This window comes from Metopolophium dirhodum, chromosome 1, assembly GCF_019925205.1.
Source record: "Metopolophium dirhodum isolate CAU chromosome 1, ASM1992520v1, whole genome shotgun sequence".
Classification (NCBI taxonomy): Eukaryota; Metazoa; Arthropoda; class Insecta; order Hemiptera; family Aphididae; genus Metopolophium; species Metopolophium dirhodum.
The window spans coordinates 124145166-124170506 of NC_083560.1; the positions used below are offsets into that span (position 1 = coordinate 124145166).

A 25341-nucleotide genomic window follows, 5' to 3' on the forward strand; every position below is an offset into this window, starting at 1 on the left:
TAAACATTTTAGAGCGCAATTGGTATATCAACCCTAAAATGTTTAGAGCGCAATTGGTATATGAAAAGGTAATTTTAAGCGCAATTGGTAAACTCCCGTAAAAATAAAATAATTATCAAAATGTTAACTTCAAATGCTCAAAAAAAAAATTGCCCATCTATCTCTAATATTTTTAAATAACTATAATAACACACTGTGAAAAACTTTGTATTTAGTTTTTAAATATTTTTTTTTTTATTGAACTTAAGCCCGGTGACTATGGCCATTAGCTGTTGTAGGGGTTATGAACTGTGGTAGGGGTAAGGTTGATACGGTAGGTTAATTTTACGATTGTTTTAATGGTTGTCACGGTAGGTAGCAAACACGTGTATGTGTGGCAAGGTTTTTAACTACTATGAACGCGGGTGGTCACCCATCCGGAAGCTAGTAGCTGTGGCCGTTACTTACTCCCAGTCACATTCCGCGACTGGTAGCAGCCAACGCGCCACGCCAAGCCACAGTAAAAAATATTTTGACAGAGTGGAAACGGTTTTATCGACCTTTATAGAAAATAAACTAACACGAAAATAAAAAATGTCTAATGTATATAAATAGCACAAAAACAGTCACAATATTTTTGAAAATACACGATGCATAATAATTACTGATATAAAAATTTGATAAAAATGTCAAATATCTTTGATTATTAATTTTTGAATTATCTATTTCAAAATTATTATAGAATAGATATTAACATAATATATATGATATAAATATAAACATTTTGTACACGACCAGTAGATCAAATCATACTGTGTGAAATATATATTATAATTATATTATAATTTATAATGAACTACCCGATACAAAATATTTTATGGCTCTCTGCCAGCATTCGATATTGTAATTTTTTTTTTCAAAAACTATTGTTTTGATGTTGCCTGTGTATTTGACGTCATTATAATATATGTATGACGCGTGTCAGTGCGATAATAATAGATCGGATTGAAACATGTTATAACTTATTATGGTACCTACCTGTGTAGTCATGCAATTTTTAAAATATCTGTCATTAGGCCCCTATAATGTATATAATATGTATATATATAAATACCAAGAGGATAAAATAAAATTCGATTATATTTTCAAACGTAAGGCGGACGTTTTTTTTTGGGGGGATTTAACAACACCGATCAGAACATTGTACAAAGTATAACAATTTAAATTTGTTACAGGTATTCGGAAAGTTCGTGTTGCATAGTCTTTTTCGATCGAGAATATTTATTATACTTAAGTCTCAATATTATATTTTGAAGAAATAATCTGTGCACAAGTTATGTTGAGACTAACAAGGGATAAGAATTTCAGAAAAAGACCCGGATTTTTTTCGAAAAAAAATGGTTTTGACGAAAAAAACTGGGATTTACCGGAAAAATTAAAACATTCATAAAAAAACGTTTTTTATCCTAAAGAATTTAAAAAGTGATGTAAAGAGGAAACAATCCAATAAATAATGATAGTTGATGATCAATAATCATAATACACATTAATATACAATCACTTCAAGTTTGTAGTAGATGAATTTTGCGGATTTTATACTTTATTTTAGTTAATTTTAGAAGTTATAATTTGTAATATTAATTATTGTATAAGTATTTACTACCTATGTAGTTAGTAATACTATTTACTATTTACCTACTCACTAAGTTTAAAAAAGCGGGTAAGTGGAATTGCTCTGCTGTACAGTAGGTTACAAGTGGGTCGCTGTAATTGATGGAGTCAAATTTGGATTCAACGATATAATATCATTGTATACGAAAAACGATTCTGAGCGGAGACCATTTATCAGACAAGAATATTTTATATTAAATTAATATTGTTATTATTTATTAATACGGTAGCCGGTAAGTTGAATTAATATTATTTGCATATTATCATATTTCCATATCTGAACATAATAATATACTTGAGAAATTTTAAGTACCCACAAATAATATTTTTAGCTTACAACAAAATAACTTAAATCATTATACTTGGTTACTTAAAATGTAATTTCGTCCAAACTTAAACTTTGTGTTTGTATATTTTTTTAGATTTTTTAGTTTCAATATGAACTATTTATTTAGAACTTTTTTAAATGTTTAATCCTTAGCTATAAAAGTTGAACATTTTATAAATTGTTAACTACAAAATAATTTTTAAATTTAAAATTTGATAAATTTCGTCAAAATTCAAACGTTAGATGCTTATAAAAAAAATTGTGCCTATGTATTTTTAATATTTTTAAACTGCTATTATAGAAATTAACAATATATTAGGAGCCTTATATTAAATTTTCAAGCTTTATGACCCAACAAATAATTGACACTGATAAAAAAAAGACCAAAAACATTTTAAATGTGCGTTAACAGTTCAAAACGAGAAAAATATTTTGAAAATAAATTGTATCACTTCACTTAGAATTTACATTATTAAAACTATCAAATACTTAATTGTCGCCACTATTAATAGTTAATAATTTAATACAATGATATATTATAAACGCCAAATCTACAAATGTGAAACGACAATGACAGGTATCTTTATCTATTTTTTTTTTAACTGAGTTCTTTTATACCTACTTAGTTCATTTGAATTTTTGAACGTAAATACAATTTTTAAATTTCCAAAAATTCTGTTTTTTTTTTTAATTTTCCTAAAACTTCATTTTTTTGGAAATATTTTATTTTAATATTCTCCAATTTTTTCGATATTTTCTGAAGCTCTGGGAAAAAACCGTTTTTCCAACATTTTCCCGAATTTTCCCGAATTTTCCCTGACATTTTCTGGCGTTTTGATCCATAAAACTAACGACAACCATCAAAACTTTCCGGAGAAATAAATTCAAGGGTGACTTTAAAATCATTTTAAACCATTTAGAATATATTATTTTAAAATTCCCCAAAAAAATGTGTTTTTTCACTTGTGTTTATAATTTGAATTTTGTGCAAAAATATTATGTGTTATTCACCATATTCACAAAATTAACATGAGGCATATACGACCAAGTTTCGCTTCCAAATCGTCTAAATGAATGCGGTAATAGTCACTATCGAATTTAATACAATATTACACACTACCCACATCTTTTACCCACCAAAAACGGTGACCGACTCCCACATGCGAAGGACGTCCGATTTTCTGTACCTTTTTTTATTACATTATTTAGTTTGTCGGAAACAAATTGAATAAAAATGTTTTGTAAAACTTATTGGGAGGGTTCTAGGAAACCATCCATTATGGACCTTTTACTTAATCTAAAAATATTGATTTCTCGGAATCTTAAGATTTTTATCCACGAGTATGATGTTTTCCAGTGAATTTATTGTACTCTACGTAAATCCTTATGATTTATTTACCATTATATACCTTCACAGCCCCTGCGACATAATAATGCATTTGCAGAAGTGTAGTAGGTACCTCCATACAACCTATACGTACCTTCGCATAATCTTGTAGTAAAACCATTCCGTGAACAAAACTGAAATGTGAACCAAAAAGTCAATAACTGAGTAGTCGGTGTAGGTACGTATCTATAATTTTATCTGTAAATGTATTGAAAATAAAAATGCTTGCTGGTGTAGGTCGTAGCTCAAATCGCAAACGAATCTTTTTTTTAAAACGTTCGGCACACAATATGCGATTTTGCAGTCATCTGCCCGGGTTTAGGGCGTAGTTCATATGGGCGATATTTGAGTAAGAATGATCAAATTTTAAGGACGGAAAAATCGAATCTTGCCTACGTCTAAATAATCACTTGTGTGTTTGTATGATTTTTACACCCTTCGAACACGGAGGCGCATGCATATTATAGTAATATGTCAACCGTCGCGAATGACTTGGGGACGGACTTGATTTTCGAACAAAATGCCCCTACACGTGTCCGAGTACATTCTGTTCTGGTGCTTCACTATAATATTATATGGATTCCGAATTAGACATGACAAAATAATTGAATTCGTCACAGTGTCAGACGGAACACATATTTAATTGTTGTATCTTATTACTTTACTGTTCACCCTATTTAACGTTCGAGAATTTTCGAGATATCAAACTTATGTTAATTGGGTAAAAAAATATTTTTGTAAAAAAAATGGTTTTCTCATTACTTCATAGTGGATTGTAGATACCATTCAAAAAATGTTTTGAATATCTCAGGAATATTTTCAGTTGCAGATATATACAATTTATACGCAAAAGTTTTATTAGGTAACTAAATGATACTATAAATTAAAATTACGTTAAAACATTATTGTTTTATTTATTTTAACCCGAATTCGTGGTAATATATAGTTCATATAACCAAATATGTACCTAAAGTTTAGGGACTATTCGTTTTTTACTGTGTGTGTAACTGAAAATTAGTGTCACCGTTAATTTATACTATGGTATATTAATTTTACTATGTTATATTTACTGTTGTACATAATATTTTTAATTTATTTGTAGTTATTTATATGTACGTTTTTAAGTACGTCATACAATACTTATTGTTTTCCACTAATATTTCTGAACAACGGTTAAATATTTCTAAAAAAAGATGATTTGTGTTTAATAATTGTCATCATTTTAATTTAAACATTAAGATGAATGTTGGAAAGAAACGGTTGGTTAGGTTATTTATTATTTTTTTAAAACTAAAGAGTTGCACAATTTATTACTATTAGTTTGATAGTTTATCTAACTCAAGTGATAATAGCTAGTTTTAAAATTAATTTTTTTTTGAAAGTTAAGTTAATATCTTTCTTTGTTTTAATATAAAGTGTTAACTATATTTCTTACGCATTTTTAAATTCAACACAATTAAAAAGAATCTGTTTATTTTAATTTTAATATTATGTTCAATATCAAATATCACCACAGACCACACGGTTAACCATGTCCCTACTATGCCTCTCAACTTTCACACGTCGTGCACAAATAACTGAAATAACCGACGGTGTGCCAAAAAATATTTTTGCACTAGCATGACTCTATTTTGACAAATACTAAAAACAAATTAACAATTATAAACCACTTCGAATGCCTAATTATAATGTTTAAAATTTAGTTTAAAACAATTAAATTACAACGGTCTATTTTTCTCTCTTGCTCCCTTTCAATTTATCTACCTCTCTCTTATTACTAACTACAAGACATATTTCAACAATAGAAAAAATGTAATTAAAATTCTACATTCATAGTTATATAATATTATAATTAATTATGTGGATTATAGTTTTTACACAAGTTCTCAACTAATGATTATCATCACTATGCACTTGAAGACATATTTTTCTACTAATAAAACGCATTTATACTATATTTTATTCCACAGATTATAGGTTAAAATTACTGATAGGTAATTACCATTACTCTCAATGTTTCATCTCTATCTTACAGTCGAGTAATAATATTATTGAAGCATAATTTTTTCAACACAGAATCCATTCACTTTCGTTACTTTTGACTTTTAATATTAGAGTGAATATATTTTGACATACTTGATAATTTGAAGTAATTGGAAATTCTATGTGAGATAACACGAATAATATTCCATTTTTTAAATTTCATAACAGGTCACATTTATATTTAAATGTACAACGGAATTTGTATCTCCAGTATTAATGTTGCAATTTCAACGTGTTTAAATTATAATATTAAATTAGCATATCATTACAAAAAACATATTTTTCAAAAAATGTATAACTTATATAATATTAATATTATGTAACTATAATTGACAACAATATTGTATAATCGCAGGCAGTCAAAAATATCTTTCGGCCATTTTACTGATGAATTATTTGAATTATATTGCTGAGTAAAGTAATGTAATTACCTATACAGATATAGACAAGAATAATTATTTAAAATATTTGTTACAATTAACAGAGATATTTAAATTATACAAGACATTGCGTTTGTTTATAGAAATACTTAACGAGATAAAAACGTTGAAAATAACACTCAGTAAATTGAAACTTGTAATACAGTTTGTTGAACATTTTGATATGTAAAATCCAATAAGTTGAACTATTGTTAAAAATATATTTTTTGTAAAATTTAATGAGAATAAATAATTCTTTATACTTAAAACAAAGATAAACAATGATAGAAAAAAAAGTGGGTAAGTGGATGTCGCTCTGCTGTACAATAGGTTACAAGTGGGTCACTGTAATTGATGGTATTAAATTTGAATTCATTATATAATATAATTATTGTATAAAAAAAACAATTCTGAACGAAAACGGTCGGTCAGCCTATGATATTACCAAGTATATTTGATGATATTATTGTGAATAAAGTAATTTATATATAACCTATTTTATGTGGATCCTTGTTTTAAATTTTCAATTCTTAGCTATAAAAGTTGAACATGTTATACATTTTTAACTACAAAATAATTATTAGATTATAAATTTGATAAATTTTGTCAAAATTTGAACTTTTAATGCTTATAAAAAAAATTGTGTCTGTATTTTTAGTATTTTTCAACTGCTATTAGAACGATATATTAGGAGCCTTATATTAAATTTTTACGCTTTTTTACCCAACAAATAAAATTTAATTGATATTTATAGAAAAAAAAACTAAAAAAAATGAAAACTGAAAATGTCCGTAAACGGCTCAAAATATTTGGAAAATGTTATCGTGTATAGAAAATGCTAATATAAACATACTACGGATTTTCTCGAAAACAGATTTTGCGTAAAAATTCCCGTTTTTCCTTAATTTTTCTTTTGTTTTTCACGTCGCTTTCAAAACTACTGGGAAATGTTTACTTTTGACCAACTAGATTCACTTTCCTATCAGAAAAGTTACTGTTGAAGAAAATCCAAGCATTTTTACTGTCCAAAAAGGTGATGACAGACACAAAAATAAAAAAATAAACACACATCATTATAAAATCAATACATTTATCGCTTCGCTCAGAATCTAAAATATGAACAGGATACAGGGACCAGGTGTTAGAAACTCATCTCGCTTCGTCAACATCAAAGCACGATAGTGGTGTTATTTTTTGATACAAAATTTAAATTCAATGATAAATCAACACATTCAGAAACCGATTCTGAGCGGGTTTCCGTTAAAAACACGCTTGCCTGCATTTCTTTGATCGATTTACGCACTTGACGGAGTATAGTCTTACCTTATAACGAAACTCATATTGAAAATGACCACTTCCACACACCCATGCTTAGACTCGGTTTACAACTCGTAAGGTTAGATGTTGACGTTTGACTCATCGGGAACGAAAAACTGTCACCGTCCACAATTTGTGACGATGGTTAAATATGGTGTGGATATTATTTTACCGGAGAGCTATAACTGCACCGATTTGATCATTTTGGGTGAACGATTCACAGAGTAAGTTATAACCCACCGTCGTCTTACAAATACATTAAACTAATATGAAAAAGAACGTTGCCGTTGTACGTTTTATCGCATTACGTTGCAGTGTGTTCTATCTATCTATGTTTGGCCATTGTTGTTATTATTATTATTATTATATAGGCACTATTTGAACATTTTTTACAAAAGTAAATATTTTTAGTAACTACCTACGCGATGTTCAAAACCGGGAACAAAAATAAACTAGCCGTCAGCGCCGTGACAGAAGGTTATTTCTTCCTACATCGGCCTATATAATGTCACCAGTATAACACGCCAGACACGTCACATATTAAGCATTTCTCTATCAATAGTTTTTCGTAAGACAACGCCCGGAGGACATGCACGACACCACACCGAAAACCGTAAACAGCGCTTAACTCGTAGAAGTAACTCGGGTTTAATAGTTTCAGAGGCTAGAATCCTTAAGACCCAAAGTTCAAAATAAGCCGTAGCCCACCACACCACCTATCACGAGTGTCACTATAGTTTAAAGAAGTCGCGGGGAGTCCAGTAAAATCAAAGTTGAAATGGAGACATAAATTAGATAATATTCTCATTCTGTATTTATTATAGCCAGAACACTGAATCTGTTTTGGCTTATAGTCGACACTCGACCTGATTTACTTGTGTTATGGCACATCCAAAATATTAGTAGATATTATAATATACCATAATATGACCATATCGATATAATACATAATATACAATTATTAATATTTTACACATGAAACCAATGGCAGTTTTTTATTATCCAAAGAATATTGTCAACTATAGACTATAAACCCCTCCCCCAAATTACGCCGATGGCTGCACTATGAATCAGCCCCTATTGTTTCCCTGAAAATAGCTCTTAAACACTCTGATAAATAAGCTCAATAATCATTAGAATCATGCCTAAGTATTTGATTCATAATACAAGTAGCTTAGGGCAATTTCTTTTATTTTGCATATTTAACAATTTTTTCAATATACGTACTTATATGCTTATTTCGTTATATTTGTATTTTAAGTGTATTTTTTACATATTATTACACAATATTTAGAATATGAATTTTCTATAAATTGGAAAAAATCGATTATATAATATCTTACGAACAATTAATTGGTGAACAATCGTCGCTCGTCTACATTCGAAAATATTCTAAACATTTTAGTCTCACAATGCAATTGTTCATTTAGGTAAGAGTTGAATAATTATTTAATCATAAACACAATATACATTTATAATTGAAATCTTTGTTTTGTTTAAAGGAAAGCTTAAAAAAGAAGAAGGATTAAGAAAGAAAAATGAATATAAAAATAAATGTTAATTTAAATTTTTAAATTTTCAGTTTTTTAATGATGAAATAAAATATTTTTAAGAGCATATTTAAACATTTTTGCACATTATTCGAGCATATATGGTATATTTTGTAAGCATAAATGGGTGAATTTTTTAAGGTTTTTAGAGCATTACGCTCTAATTATTACACACTGACTATCTTACCGGTGTAGTGTCTGCTGGAAACGGACCAGACACATTACGCAATTTTAGATAATATTACAAAACGAAGCGAGTAGATACGATAGTTGTAGGCGATTGTGTCTATCGTCCTCGGCGGCGTCACTGCTAGTAATAATGCCAAGGATACACGAGGATAGTTTTTCAAGCTAGGATACCAAGCTAATGCTAGTAAGCTCGAAAGCTAATAATTTTAGGTTCATGTAAGCAGATCTATAGCTTTGTTTTTAAGCTATCGAGCTAATAAAGAGCTAGTAAGCTAGCATGTCCAGCTAGGCTAGTAATAGGATTGCGTTCTATTTAATAGTCATAATCCAAACATAGTCAGAAGTGATAAAAACACAAACGATGATGATTATAATAATAAATATCGACCATGGCTACTCCGATGACGTAGACGCCTCACGTTTGACAATAATATCACAAGTGGTGGATAGTCGATAAACACGTGACTTGAACATTTTTCTAAAAGCAATGCACCAATTTTTAGAAAAAAATAACCAATGAACCGTATGGCACTATGGTGGATCATAAGAGTTACTAAAAAATAATCTATTTCCCCACCGGTTACCAAAACAAAGTTTATATAAATATTCATCAATGTGAAGTCTTTTTTTCGAGACCTTTGAAGTCTGGAATTGACATACTCCTTCTATAAGTACCTGTATATACGATTAAATTATGATAAATAGGTTTATTCTGTAAGATCATAAAAAATAGTTTTAAATTTTAATAATATCTACTTTTCTAACTTATTAAGTTATAACAATATTTTTTTATATTTTTAAGCTATTAGTTTGATTTTAAATTTTAAACATTATGGAATGTTGCATTGACGCAATGTTTGCAGTAAGTTTCTGTAAGAGCATTAAATCGAAATTCACTATGTATTAAGCGCTATTGTACTTCATACAACTGTTTTGTTTTATGTAGGTAGGTTAGGTTATATTTAATTATTAAAATTGTGAAAATAAAATGGGTTAAATTTATTTATTATTATAATAAATTATTTGCATTTAGTGTTCATACAATTTTTCAAGACAATCTGAATATATATATATATATATAAATAAACATTACATTTATTGCATAAATAAATTGTTTGTGATTTACAATTGCGACACCTTTGTTAAAATAAAATAACTTTAGAGAAGTATAAAATGTGTTAAAATATAGGTGCCATAGAAAATAAATAATCACAATGTCTTCGTAAAAATATTTCCACTATAATTTATTCAAACTAAAAAATTATATAAAACGCATTTTGGCTTTGGAAAAGTAATTTTGATATTTTTAGATTCGGAGCGGAGCTATGAATGTATTGGTTTAACAATGTGTTTTTTTTTTTATTATATTATGTTAATAAAAATATTTTTTGTTTGTGTCTGATGAAACGTTCTTTGTAAGTTTATAACATGCTCTAATCATCAACTTCGAGCGACCTCTCTAGAGCAAATCGGATATAGTTTGTACTTTAGGGAGTCAAAAGTATAAAAATTGTATTTTTATGTCCAAGGTTTGAACATTTAAAAAGGTTTCTCATAAGTTTTCATCACAAGAATTAAAAAAAAAAGTTAAGCGTAAACCCACATTCACGTTTTATAATTGTTTGAATTCAAGATGTTGACGAAACTCGACAAAATCGTGAACTATTCTGTAGACGTTTTTTAACTTACTCTGCAAACATTTAACGGCTGGCAAACAGTCTCCACTCATAATCGTTTTTCATCGTGTACAATGATATACGCATTCAAATTTTAAACTTTTAAAGCTGTTTATGACAAATTGTTTAGTATTTCATTTAGAAAACAATATGTTTTAAAAAAGACAATCTATTCTTAATAATATAATATTAATATAGTATATATCTAATATTAGTACACTACACTGTGGTCTGTGAGATTGAATTTTATTTTTGTGTATAGTTATTAGTAATAACTTTTTTTTTTATTTATTAGATAAAAATAGAGTTTTTACAATCTGTAATATTTATATACAATACAATAAGTAAATTTGATAGGTTTATGGTACTAAACATGAATTGGCATGAGGAGGGAGGCCCACCAATGTGGATACCCTCTGACTTTGGGTAACAGTAATAACTTATTACAATTTTGGAGCATATTTTTAGTTTAGTTTAAAATGTGTTGTACAACGTCAAATCGCACAAATAATTTATACCGTTTCTCCATTATTTTCACTAGGTATATATTTTGTTCAAAAACTTGCAAATAAATAAACAACTTACAATAAACATACTTTTCGTTGTCGAATGAGTGTAGCAGCTAATAGTGAATCAGTCAAGAGGATAATAATTTGTTGTGAGTTACACAATGATGAAATGTAATGGTTGTACAAATAAATAATGTTCACATAGTTTTTTTATTTTTAAACGCAAAATATTCATCAATTACTGTTAGAAAAAACATAAATACCTACTAAATTCTCTGAATGTGCTAACATAAATATTGCATTAATCTTAATAATTACTTTTTTAGTACTAAAGTATTTTTACGACAACGTTTTTATAAAAATTGTAGTTTTGAATATTAGATACCTAAATCTTGAAATATATGTACAACGTTACTCATACCATAATGTTCATAACAGAATACAATACATTTCGTAAAATTTATCATTGCACATGCTTACCTAAATTGTTTAAAAGACTTTAAATAAATAGTATCTACAACAGTTAACCAAGTTTTGATTATATCCATTTTAAAAGTGTGAGAATTTTTCTTTGATAACAATACACCATGATAATATGTAATTGATAATACCTACACCAACACTGTCCCCTTTTATTTTTCAATGAATACTACAAACCAACAAAGAACAACTGTATTAAACAATATTTTTTATTCTTAATAATTGTATATTTTTATCTTTTGAAAATAAAAATGTATAAATTAACACACTATAAATGTGCACGATTAAGATTTAATACGGTTTATAATAATAATATAGGACATTGGATTTATGCGTGATTAGATTGTAAAACGGTCGTATCCCATTTTTTTTTTTAATTTTTACAAATCGAAATTCTTTTTATGCTTTTATTTTATGCTTTCACAATGCAATCATCAATTAGTACAACTAATTTATTCTTATTCATTTGTCTGTATATTTCAACTTTTGTATTAACTGGTTAGTACTTCTCGGTTAAAATTCTATAAGCCAATGAATAAAAACTCGCTAAAAGTTTTGTCCCTCCATCAATATTTTCTTATTGTGTGAGCAAAGTATTTTCCGCAGAAATTATCTTAAATTGAAAAAAAGTTTACTCTTCACATCACAATATATTAATCGTACTTAATTCATAAAATACAATAGATCTTTTTATTGATTTTACAATACGCATTTGTGATTTTAATTCCTTTTATAAATTGATTTGTATTTTAAACGTTCTATTAAAGTTAACTTACTAATTGTTAGCTTAACACAAATGGTATAACCGTATAATAGGTGCTTATATATATTTTATTTTTATTTCATTTCGTAAATTCTATAACAATTGATAAATGTAAATTCACACTTACGTTGGTAGTATATGTATATTGAAACATAATTTAATGTGCCTGAGCAAAGGTGCAATTATATCATTTGATAGTACATGATTTTGAGTGCTATTTATATATTCGTAAATTTGTAGTATTTTATGTATAGTGTATTAATGTTGACTATATTATTTTAAGCACAAAACATAATATCGTATGTTAGTTGAGTTCAAATATGTACCTATATATGTTTATTTAATTTTAGAATTTGAAACTGTATAAATAAATAAAACATCAAATAGATTCATATTATTATAACTTACGAATTGTAGTGTATTCACTTTCAAATCTAATGAGATAAGTACACAAATTAGTTAGCTCATAAAATATTAATGTATTATTAGTTATTATTGTGAATATAAATTGTAATTTTTGAATATTTCCATTGCAATAAGCTATTTATTCCTATACATCGAAATATTTATAAAAATAATGATAATAATAATAATGTTTACAACAAAATCTAGTCAATTACAAAGCCTAAAGTATTATCCGAATACACAGAACTTAAACTACCTAATAATAATATGAATGAAGTTAAATTTTTAATTTGTATACCAAAAATTGGTATTAACGACATTTAAGAAAAAGCACTCATCTACAGTCTACACTGTAGACTGTACACAATAACCATTGACAAAATAATACATGACATTTTTGTTTTCGTACAAGCTAACTGTATAGTTTCAAATTTGTTACTTTAAAATGCCTGAAATTCCAAGCAACCAAACCCTAAATAGGAATCAGATGAAAAATCAATTTATTTTTAATCAGAGTGATGTTTTGTTATGTACCTGCTTATGTTTTTTAAAAATTATAAATTATTATACTACCTTTATTCAGTTACAGTAGACACCTTTTATCTACTATAGGTAATCAAAATAACTCCAAAGTAAATTATTATTAATTTTAATATTTGTAAAAATAAATTGGCTAGCGATAGTTAAAATTATTTCAGTTTACAAGAAAAAACTAGTTTATTCTTAGTTAATATTATACATCAAAAAAAAAGAATTTTAAATACATTGTTTTACTGGAAAAATAAAACCAAACTAAGTTCAGCTAACTGAAGTAAAAATGCATGCTTTTTAGAGTTTTTAAATAGGTACCTATAGGTACGGTAAAAATAGTATTTTCATTTATGTTACAATTTTATTGAATTCGTCCAAATTAAAATTTGAAATGTTGTGAGAAATTAATATTTGGTATACTAATGATATTTTATCAAAATTCTATGACGATAAATCCTAAAATAGCAGACAATTTTTGAATAGTTACGAAATTCCTATCAAATGGTAAATGCTAATACCTTATATAAATGCAACAAACATTTGAAGACTTCATTCTTGGATTGTTATTTTACTGAATTAAAACAAAATAACCAAAATAGATCGTATAAAATACGACATTGTCGTAAATTGTACTGTCTATATTTTAGCTATTTTCTCGAATACCTACTACAACTACTGATAAATTCCAAAAATGATTTACCTAAAATAACATCTGTGTTCAATTTTCAATTCGTAAAGTGGCTATATAAAACTTTTGGACAACTACTCCGAAGAAAAAAATTCCATCACGGACAAAAATAAATAAATAAATAAAACTCTTCGTATACACTTACGAAACTCGCAACATTATAGATTCCTCACTCCATCCAGTTAAAATATTATTAAAACAATAATAATTCTATAGACAGTATTTATTTCTAAGTGTATTTTATTTTGTGTGCTAGTGTCCGTGGTACATTTGTATTTTAAATAACTACTGTTTTTAAATAACGCATTTCCCATTAAATATTATTGAATTTATTATTATTTTGTTATTATAATTATTTCGTAATATCGTTCATATAGTGTTTAATAGTTACCTACAGACTGGTATACAATAATGTACAGTGTAAATAATACCGATTTAGACGAAAACATTTACTTGTCATTGCAATGAATCATGATAGTATAGTTTTTCAAATTTTTAAATATTATCAACTTACTATTGAATTGAAAATTGAATTATATTTCATGAAATGCATATTATGCCTAATTTATCGCATGCCTAACTCATGCAAATTAAACTGTTTCAAAATACGTATACTTACCGTATTCACTGCTCATAGCTATTATAATTGTATTAAACGCATTTGAATTAACAAATAATCGAAATACTACAGTTATAAGGTGTAGAGAGAATTATTTTTTAGATAGTGCGTAACGATTTATAGCCGCAAATCGCTATATAAGTGATAACTAATAAATCATCATTTGATAGTAAGTTTTGTGTATGATTCCCCGTACAAAGGTACTGTGATAAAGTTAAAATACGACCCTAAAAACAGGTTTTCTGCTAATAAATTTAAATGCCCTTCATTTTTTTTTTGCGGACCGACTAAAATAGTTAAAGACAATGTAATAACTATATGTGCCTAATATAATGTAATATGAACTTAACGCGAGTCACTTATTAGTTTTTATACACACACTTCGTGACATTCTTTATTAATAAAACAAATTTGATATGATGCTTTTATTTCGCTAAATATTATTATAATTAATATCTATTATCTTTGTATCAATCGAACAGATTGCAATTTGCTGAAATTTAAAAAATTACCCATGGTTATAAACTATAATAGTATGTTATTCACGTGATGTTATATTATGTAATACGTTCAACTGACAATTATGTACTACAATTCAACTTAGGAATATCAATAATGGGTAGTAAAATATATTCTCAATAGGTACATAATAATATTGTAAGTACCTACCTACATACACTTTTTTTGTTGTTTTGTTTTGCCAACATAATAAAATCGTTATTATTATTTTAAAACAACTTTAAACCCTACGAGGTCGTATACTTTAATTTTATCGGTATTAAAAAGTATAGGTAACTTTTTTCCCGACAGAGTTAATTGCCGTGCAATTCTTTGAAAACTAACTGGTCTCAGACGTGCAGCGGCGGGGTGGTAAAAGTATCGCACCACGGCACGAGGTGGTGTGAGGATAATTTATTTTACCGGTCCAGTATAGTGTCAAATACCTATATCATACATTCATACTGTCGCACTATAAATGGCTTTTGAACGTAATCAGCCGGTAGGTAAAGGGGTTGACCGGTATTATAGGAGATGCACCACCACGCGATGTGCGGTAAGTATAGCTTTTTTCCCCATAAATCGTTTGTTTGAAATTCTATTTTTTACCCCCAAAAATCGATGGTGTGATGACATTTTTTTCTACTCGGCATCAGGCGATTTTCCTACACCGCTCCGCTCCTCCCCTCCGACAGTTTTTTTTATTTTACGTATTTCTTACTTTTTCTTATTTGCGTCGATGATTGTATTGTATTAAGCGTTTCATGAATAAGACATTTTGTTTTAATCTACGATCATTTTGACAAAATTTAATATTTATTTTTTAAGTATGAATTCTGTGATATTTATTTGGCGAGCCTTGTTTTAAGATATATATACAACCGTTGATGTGATCTTATGGAATGACGGACACATGAGAAAAAAATATATAGACCGTGTTTTGTTAACGTGTTTATTTTGTTATTCTGAACTCACGAACTTACAAAACTCAAATACGCCCCACAGTCCGATACCTAATCGGGGCCAACGTCTTCCGACCAAGAATGGAACAAGTATTGGACAAAGACCCCCCCCCCCCCCAGTACCCACACACACATATTTATTACATAACTATAAAATATATAATAATAATAAAACAAAAAAATACAATAAGCCCGAGTGGATTTGATACGTATAAGTTATAATAAATTAATAATGTTTAAAAATGTACAAGATAAATATATTTGTGTGACGTACATTCAAACGAATGCGGTGGAATGTCCTCGATAATCATTGTGGATCCGTCTCGGATTCAAACTTACACATAACTGTATAAGCCTGAGAGATGTTTACTGGCGCAAATAGGGTAGGGCTTTAGAGGCTCAAGCCCTCTCCAAAAATGTTTAAAGCCCAATCAAAAATATTTTAGAAAGAAATGAAAATATGTATAAATTAAATTCATTGAAAAAATTATAGTAGATTAGTAGGCATATCGTGTATACAGGGTGTCTCGTGAGGATCGTGAGGATATAGCTATTAGCCGTCGAGGAGGACTCACCGCCCAGACAAAAACAGTATTTTTTTGTTTTACCTATAAACTAAGAAAATGTATAAAAATCATAAGGTTAATGAAAATAAAATGTTGAAAGGTGAACATTTTTAGAAAATTTAACTCTATAAAATGGCTATCTTCAATTGTTTCAAAAATAAAAAATAAAAAAATACATTTTTTACTTTTTTACTAAATATTTTAATTCAATTAAAAAATAAAATATATTATGTAGTCTTATCTGTGAGTTTAATAAAAAAAACAGATTTATGATAAATGTATTATCTTAGGAGATATCTTAATGGATAAATCCTCTCGGTACACCCTTCGTAAATAGAAAAAAAATAAAATACGTTTGAATAATATAATATATCATAAATATCGCATTCTTCGTGCGACGAATATTGTCTACCAATACACTATTACGTTTACCTGCCATAAATCATAATTTAAACAAGTACTGGTCATAATTTTTATGATTTGGTTAAAAATATCGTTATGATTGTTTAATAGCTAATAACACTTTGTTTATTGTTTTCATTGTAAATTATAATATAATTTTATTAAGTACCTATTATGTTATATTTTGTTGTAAATATTGTAATATGGTTGAATAAATTATCTATATAATTTAAATAATGTAAATCGTTTAATTTCTAGCCAATTGATGTAGGTACATGTTTCTTAAATGTAATGATTCTCGTCCGCACCGGTCGGATGAAATTTTTTTACGAGTCCTCGTCACGTCTTCGATGACTTTTCGCGCTTAAATATTATTATGGCGATTTTATGAAACGTACTTTAGTACAATGTAGGTGTTTGTATAATATTATTATAGACAGTAAGTGCGTTTTATACTAACCGCGGTTATGGTGACGAATCGGCGTCTTGATCTCGCCGTTACGATGAGTCGGTTGCGGATCGGGCCATCGAACGGACGGTGAAATACGACGACGCCAAAATATTGGTTGTGACGGGACAAAAATATCAAAATATATTTTCTCAATGGATGACTTAAATGTGGTGACTTAGGCGATTTTCGAGCGTACCTGCAGCAGCCTCAAATGCGGTACCGGTGCAACGTGTTCGGCGGGCGCGGTGCACGTGTCGACGTGTCCGGCCGAAACATCGGCGGCGTCGATCATCCGCGGGCTCATCTCTCCGCAGTCGAATCGGCGAAGACGCACGTGCAATTAGGTATGCGTACAATAATTTATTATTATTATAATTACCTTCGATTCGCGACAGTAACACAATCAATAATAATCACGATTGTTTTGATGATACACTAATAATAATTGTGTTATTAACTAGCGGTAATTATTAATATTATATTATAACCAAAGAAATCAGTGGCGATCGAAACGGTAACATCGGCGGAAATTATTATGCGACTGTTCACCGCGGATAGACGTTTTAAATATTGTCATTCGGAAACGCGTATCGCGCAAAATTCGTAGTTATTACAACACGTCACGGAAAAATAAATTTTTATCGTCACGCGATTTCGTCGACGTTCGGGCGGACTCGCAAAATCTCGAAAATTCGGCCGTCGGGCGTTGCGTACCGGGAGCGTTCAGCTACTGCCCGCGATCTTCGCAGGCTCCGTATCCGATAGCATATTTTATCCCATCCCGCGGGCGCGCGCGCGCACTCGCACCTTTCGCACACACACTCGCACACACACACACTCACTCGAAGTTTTGGCAGGCGCGAAAAAATAATATAATAATATAATCGCGTACACACGGATATTATAATATTACTACGAGTCCGTATTACAATACTATATTATTATATAGTCATAACTCACAAGCGAATAATGATGGTAAAATAATAAGATTACACAATTATTATATCCACTGTCTATATTATTATATTTTGAAGAACACGCGGAACTCGGATCTGGTAATTGTGTGTGTGTGTGTGTGTGTGTGTAAGTACAGCTGTATATGCGAGTCCGATTGTAACGGGCGACGAAATATTTTGAGGGGCGGCGACCGTGGGTGTTGCTTAAATATATGATATTGGTACCTACCGCGGATAGTGGCAAACCGAAATACGATTTATCATTTATTATAAGACGTCGTAGGCACTCGTAAAGCGATTTACTTATCTAATAGCTGGTATATGAAAAATAATATAAAATAGTATATTACACAAAAAAAAAAAACCTTGAAAATCGTATTATATAACACACGTTTATATTATTATTGGGTATAGGTGTTTAGGTTCTTGATCTTATAAAATAGCTATATTACAGATGTTTAACGCGATTTGACTGGATTTCAGATGGTTGAGTTTCTATTAAATGGAACTAAAGTTCTCCCGAATCCCCTGACTTATATACTAGATTGGTTGATATTATATTATTGCTATTTGCAGCTGAAGGAACCCATTCTAAAAGTTCTAAGAACTTGTTTGATATTATTCACCTATAATTTAAAAATATTTATTCGGATACGTAGTACAAGTCTTGTGCATTTTTATTCCATGATTATTATAATAAATATCACATAGGTACTCAGAGTATAATTTAAAATATAGATTGACGGATTAACTAGAAATTCAGGGCTTGTAAACGTTATAATAACGTTATGGACTATGGTTATAACATTATATTTGAAAAAAAAACGGTTGAAAACTGTTAACGTGTAATTATAACGGAAAACGATAATCAAAAATAATTAAATACCGCAAAACAAAACATAACGATTAACAAAATATATTATATAACATTAAACAAAACATAACGCAAAACGTAATTTTATAGAAAATCATTGAACGAAAAATAACGCAAAACGATATATTTTTAAATCTATTTATTTAAAAGATCTATTGGTAAACATTAATTATACTTCATGCGAACAATCTAAGAATTGATTATGTTATATTCCGTATCCTCGCCATTACCTACCCGCATTAGTTATCATTTTTAAATTTAATGGATGACAACACTATTTTAAATAATAATAAACGCAAAACTTGGATAACGTTTTAATTCTGAATAACGATAAACGCAAAAATTGTGTAACGTCGTAATTGTAAATAACATAAAACGAATTTTTTTTTCAAATGCAAGCCCTGACTCGAAATCTTTAACTACAGTAGAAAATTGATTAAATGCAATAAAAAATTTAAGTCAAAATTCAATATAAGCATAATATTTGTATATCTTTGTACACCTATTTAGAACTATTATAAATAAGGATCCAAGTGATCCAAGTGTTGATAGTATGCTCGTCTAATAAAAATATTCAAGTTTTTAAATTCTATAATTGTTTAAATGAACGATTATTAAAACTATTTTTAAGAAAATACTCCAGAAGATTGTATGCTACTACTATATCACTATATAAAGCAAAATTACGATTAAAAACGAAGAAGGAGTAAAATAAATTCAGACGGTAAAATGTGATCGGAGAAACTAAATTAGAGGATGAAAAATATGCGATTGGCCGGTAGGCTTGAGCTAGAGTGCTAGACGATGGTCGACACAGAAAATACGTGTTTAAAATATATATGGTATAACATCATTCGAGGTATAAAAATTATGTGATGCACTCATTCTGTACATCGGTCAAACCCGTGAGATCCTGTCGCCCGGAATCGAAAATGTTAACTTCTCATCACACTATCACGGGGTAAGACATACTCTTCGAACATCAATTTTTTTTTCGCTGGGCTTATACAGATCCTAGCAACGATAACGTTAGCCATTACTCATTAACCATGGTCCAGCGGGAAGGGACAAAGCGTTACATACCTAAACGGTTCTTGGGAAATTTCAACGCACTTTTTAAATTCATATACCACACGTTAAAAAAGTGGCTGTAGTGGACAGCATGACGAATGGGCGATATTCTGCTGAACCGTAAAAATTCCGATAGATTATATACACGAGATGTCAACTTTCGAACCGCCCGCAGTCGACGTTTGCAGTCCACCCAGATATACCGTATTTTATTATAGCCGGCGGGCGATGAGTAGATATTATAGCCGCTACCCTTGAAAGTTAAGCCATGTTTTTTTTTTTCTATATTTATAGAATAATACAAGATATCAAATTAACATTACAGTCAAAAATACAATAAAAAGATTATGGAGACAAGTTATGGTATTATTGTGAGGGTGTAGGGTGCAATAGGTATAGTCTTCCCTCATCAATAGTTGCATTATAACATTTGATTCGCCACCCCCCCCCCCTTCACAATCACACATCATTTTGGTAGAGCTTCAGATATACACCACTTGTACCTCTACGTACAATTATTTAATGTATCGAATCGTTGTGTAGTATAGATCGCTCGGTTCACACAGACGGCACTGCCAGTATAATATAATATATACACTACGCATTATCGTATTCTTGTACAGAACTTTACCGAAGGTACCCGCGTAAAGACAAAAAAAAAAAAAAATACGAACGATCGATGTTTATAAACTCGTCTTTGCGCGCGTATTGCTCGGCAACTCGAAAGTTATTTGGCTCGACTTCAAGTATATTATATAGTTTCTATTCTTCCGGGACACAATAAATGCGCGGACTGCGCGTACATTATACGGAACTCGTGAAATAAAATCGGCCACGTCTATACGGTGTCGGTTCGCTGAAAGCAATTTTACTAGTGTATTATTATTATTAAAAGGTATATACCTACTCGTATAATGTGTGTTCGTGTGTACGACACGTATATATGTATAGTGACATACCATGCGTCGTCGGGGCGTCTAGAAAGTTTGAAACCCCTCAATTCGTATTATGACGACGGAGATCATATAATACAATACCATAGCACTATGACACGAAACCACGTTAAATACGTGTCTATTATTAAATCGACGGACGACGGTTCCCTATTATACGATTATACAGAGTGCATCTGGAAGATTTGTCCGGCATTTCACGTTGAATTCAAATTTAAATATGTCATAGGCATCTTCTATAGTATTTACAAAGTATACTGTATCAAGGGTGATTTTCAATCGCTTCGACTTATCAACATAACAGAATTATAGGTACTATAATGATTACTATTATGATTCACGCCTCAAGCTTAGGCGAGCTCTAATAATTGAAAAAACTACTAGAAACAATGCAAGTACACAGATTATGAGCACAATCTACAAAATATGTACTGCAGGTAAGTTAGGTGCAATGTTTTTATTATCAAATTAACTAGGTAGTTTAAAAATCATTGGTCATATGGTCAATGCGTTACTTGAAAATGTGCCGTTTAATGATTGTAATATTACTAATAAGGAAGCTGAGTCTTAATAAATTGCATTCTGCGGTAAGTGAAATAAACAAATTCACACTAATCATATTATATTAGTAGTATGCGTAGTAGTACACGTGTATACATCTCAGAATGCAGAGTTTAAACTCTAAAGTAATAATATAATATAATCAATTACACTGAAGTTCATCGGTGCATATAAGGGTAGATGTGAAGGTCATCGCCCACGGACTTTTTTTGTTCGGAGCTATCACACCATCAAACGTGCTTGCACAGTAAACAAGACCACGTTGTTGATTGTAGATAAAATGTTTTTATCTACTTTGTGGTGTACACCAAGCCCCAAGGTGTATACAATCGATGTCGAGAAGATTGGATCGGAGGTGGTGGCATTTATCAATAAGTTTAGTCCAAACTAGTCTTCGTGGGGTTGTTCATTATACATTAACATTTATAAAAATAAACGATCACGGCCGACGATAATACTATCGAAAGATTACTTCGATATAAAAAGTTTGGAATATAAATCGATACTTACTCAATTACGCCACTATAGTGTCAGAGCAGATTAATAACAAATACAGAGAACCCATGCAGGTTTCGCGTATTCGCACCGCCGTGCCAATTTATCTGACACCGATTGTACCACTCTTTATGTAACAGCACAAAGCGGTACTATTGATACGAGAATAGAAATACACGTGAATACAGAATTAATATAATACTATATAATTAGCACAGTGTTTCGTGTGGCCCGTGTTGAGTTGGACAATATGTTTATTGTTTGTAGCCAAATTTGGTTAACACTCTACCACACTATAAGTAGGTATTTACCTAACGGTTGAAAATATTCAACTAGGTACTACCTCACCGTGACGTGTTTGAAAGTGGTTGGTGATAACTTGAAAGATATAAAATCTACCTTCATCACTGATACAAATTACAAATTATAATACGGTTATTATTGTAACCGAAAACAAATTATTAAAATAAATAATTCGCAAAAAACGGTGTTTGTGTGATGGTAACTTCAACGTAGACTTCAATTGGAATTTGAATTAGTAGGTGCCTACCTTATGAGTACCAAAAAAAATGGCTTATTTTTGTACATGAGTGATAATGGGTTATGGTTTTTTTCCTGCAGATCAGACCCCTATTTTTCCTCATACAAAAGTTATGTATACGTCACCAGTGTAAAGAGTTTTATGGTTGGAGGGAGGGATTACTCTGTTTTTAAAGAAAAATAATACAAAGACGAAATAAGTGAGTAAAAAAAGAAAGAGAATGGACGGATTTCAATTCCCTGTAGTTTCTCTTCACTTTGTCAACTAAACTTTCATCGATAAATAAACTCGAATTGTAGGACAAGAGTATAACAATTAGATATTTTGTTGTTTAACTATTTCAAATTTCCACAATATACGTAATTTTATTAAGGTCTTACAAATTTATAGAGTCCACAAAAACAGAAATAATCCAATAATAGTTTTTAAAAACATTAAATTTGATTTGTATTTATACTCTCGAAGGACTGAAAAAGTCACTATTTGTTCAACAACAACATGTTTATTTATTAATAATTATAGATTTTCAATTTTTCGTGTCTAGGTAATCACTTTTTTTCACGGAGAAGACGAAGTAGTGTGCCCATAGTTTCGTTTATCCTCCATATCAATTTAAAATATGAGATGTATGGAATTTTGAGGTCTTACATATCATCAGAATTTTTCAATAAATAGTTTGGAAAGAACTATGAAAACTTTAAAAACACCAATAAATAGCTCTATATTACGAATACAACATGATAAAAGGTGCACCGATCTAGTTTTTGTATTGTACCTATATAGTTGTATATTTATTTCTTTTTTGATATTGAAGCTGTGGAGAGGTGCACAATTAACTATTCAGTAATAATAGTGTATATACCTATATTAATGAATACCTAACGAATATAAGACGCAATATTATGGAAATTAATTATTAACTGTTTCGTTATGACGATAACATCCTATATTACTATACGATAAGCTTTTATGTACATAGAATCATTACAGTTTACGCATATTATAGTATATTGCGTACATATTATTTAGGTATAATTTTGTATTAGTCTCATAATAATATACCGACATCGCAGACTATTTGAACAATTCAAAACAAAACCTATAGAGGACTTTTGTGACGACGAGTTAGCTCATAATTGGTTTCTATATTACAACAGTCCGTTGGTTTTAATGTTGATGGACAGCGACGCACAAGCGTTTAAAAATAACGGAAAACCGGTGTCTTCGCCTAATAACATACAGACATTTCGTCACCCCCTCGTTAATATCAATATCACATTTTCAAAATTTGACTAAATGAAAACACCACTAAATGTGTTGGTTCATGTGACTCACACCAAAATTTGTGCCCCACTTGTCTACACAACTCAATCAAGAATTTCCCCCTCGTGAGCCCTTTTATGTGAATTGTGATTTATTTAGTGCCAAATAAGTTTTTGAGACATTGAATACATAGCATAGGTAAACAGAATATTTTGAACAAATTATAACATATAGAAGATATATAATCTTAATTTATTTTTTCTAAACGTATTAGAACAAGTTTTGAAATCGAATAATTGAATAATCTTGAAATCATACTGTAATAAATAATAAATTACAATATTTATTACTAATAAATCGTATCATTGTACCCAAATGCATTATGGTACATACCTATTTCTACTGTTTTATATAGTTGTGGCCTTATAAATTTGAATCGGAATTACAAAAGTTTTACCACAAAAGATGATTATGACAAAATGTAATTATAATAAAATATAATTTATTACATAGTTATCGTCATTAATTATTTTAAAAACAAATATACCTTGTTAAGGTATTGGAGGTTGTTGATATTCACATCAATAACAATACAAATTTCCTCCAAGGCAGGTTAAAAAAATGAATTCTATGAACTAATATAATTTTGAAAAAAAAATAAACCAATATATTATGTACCCATAATTAATAAATTGAAAAGCTAAACATTATTGGTTGTTTTTAAATAATTGTATCATGTTAATAGCGGATGTATAATATAGTAAAAATAATTTAAAAATATATATTATTTTACAAAGTTAACTTGATGCTGATTGTGGAGTTTTATTTTTGCAATATTATGGTTGTAATGTTTTTGCGTGTGATGTTATATTTTAAACAAACGTTGCTTTGCAGTTTGCGGTGTTGTATTATTTATCCAAAATTGCACTGCATTCTAAAGTTAAAAAATGGGTAATTTAATTTTTATAAGTCTTAGTGTGATTTTGAATGTGTTACGTTACTAGTTTTTTCGAGTCTTAATATATTATTAATTACTAACCATTTCACACTATACAGTACCCCGCTTTTTCAGTAATCAGCAACGACTTTTCTTTCGTCGTTTAAGTTTAAACTCGTTTTAGGACGTTGTGAGAACGATGCACAAGTGATTGTCGATACGTTTATAAATAATGGAATTATCATCGTAAGTAGTAT

General features: G+C 29.4%; 1 protein-coding gene across 2 annotated transcripts in view; it reads right to left on the reverse strand.

The window, feature by feature from the left end:
* LOC132933963 (tyrosine-protein kinase receptor-like) overlaps window positions 1-18140 on the reverse strand; it is a 418129-nt gene extending 399989 nt beyond the window's left edge. The window contains exon 1 of one of the 2 annotated variants that reach the window (XM_061000235.1): window positions 17443-18140. The gene's annotated coding sequence lies outside the window, so the exon portion shown is untranslated. Of the gene's footprint in view, window positions 1-7150; window positions 7280-17442 lie in introns of those variants that run through there. The other variant, XM_061000236.1, reaches the window with a different exon arrangement.
* Between the last annotated feature and the right edge of the window lie 7201 nt (window positions 18141-25341).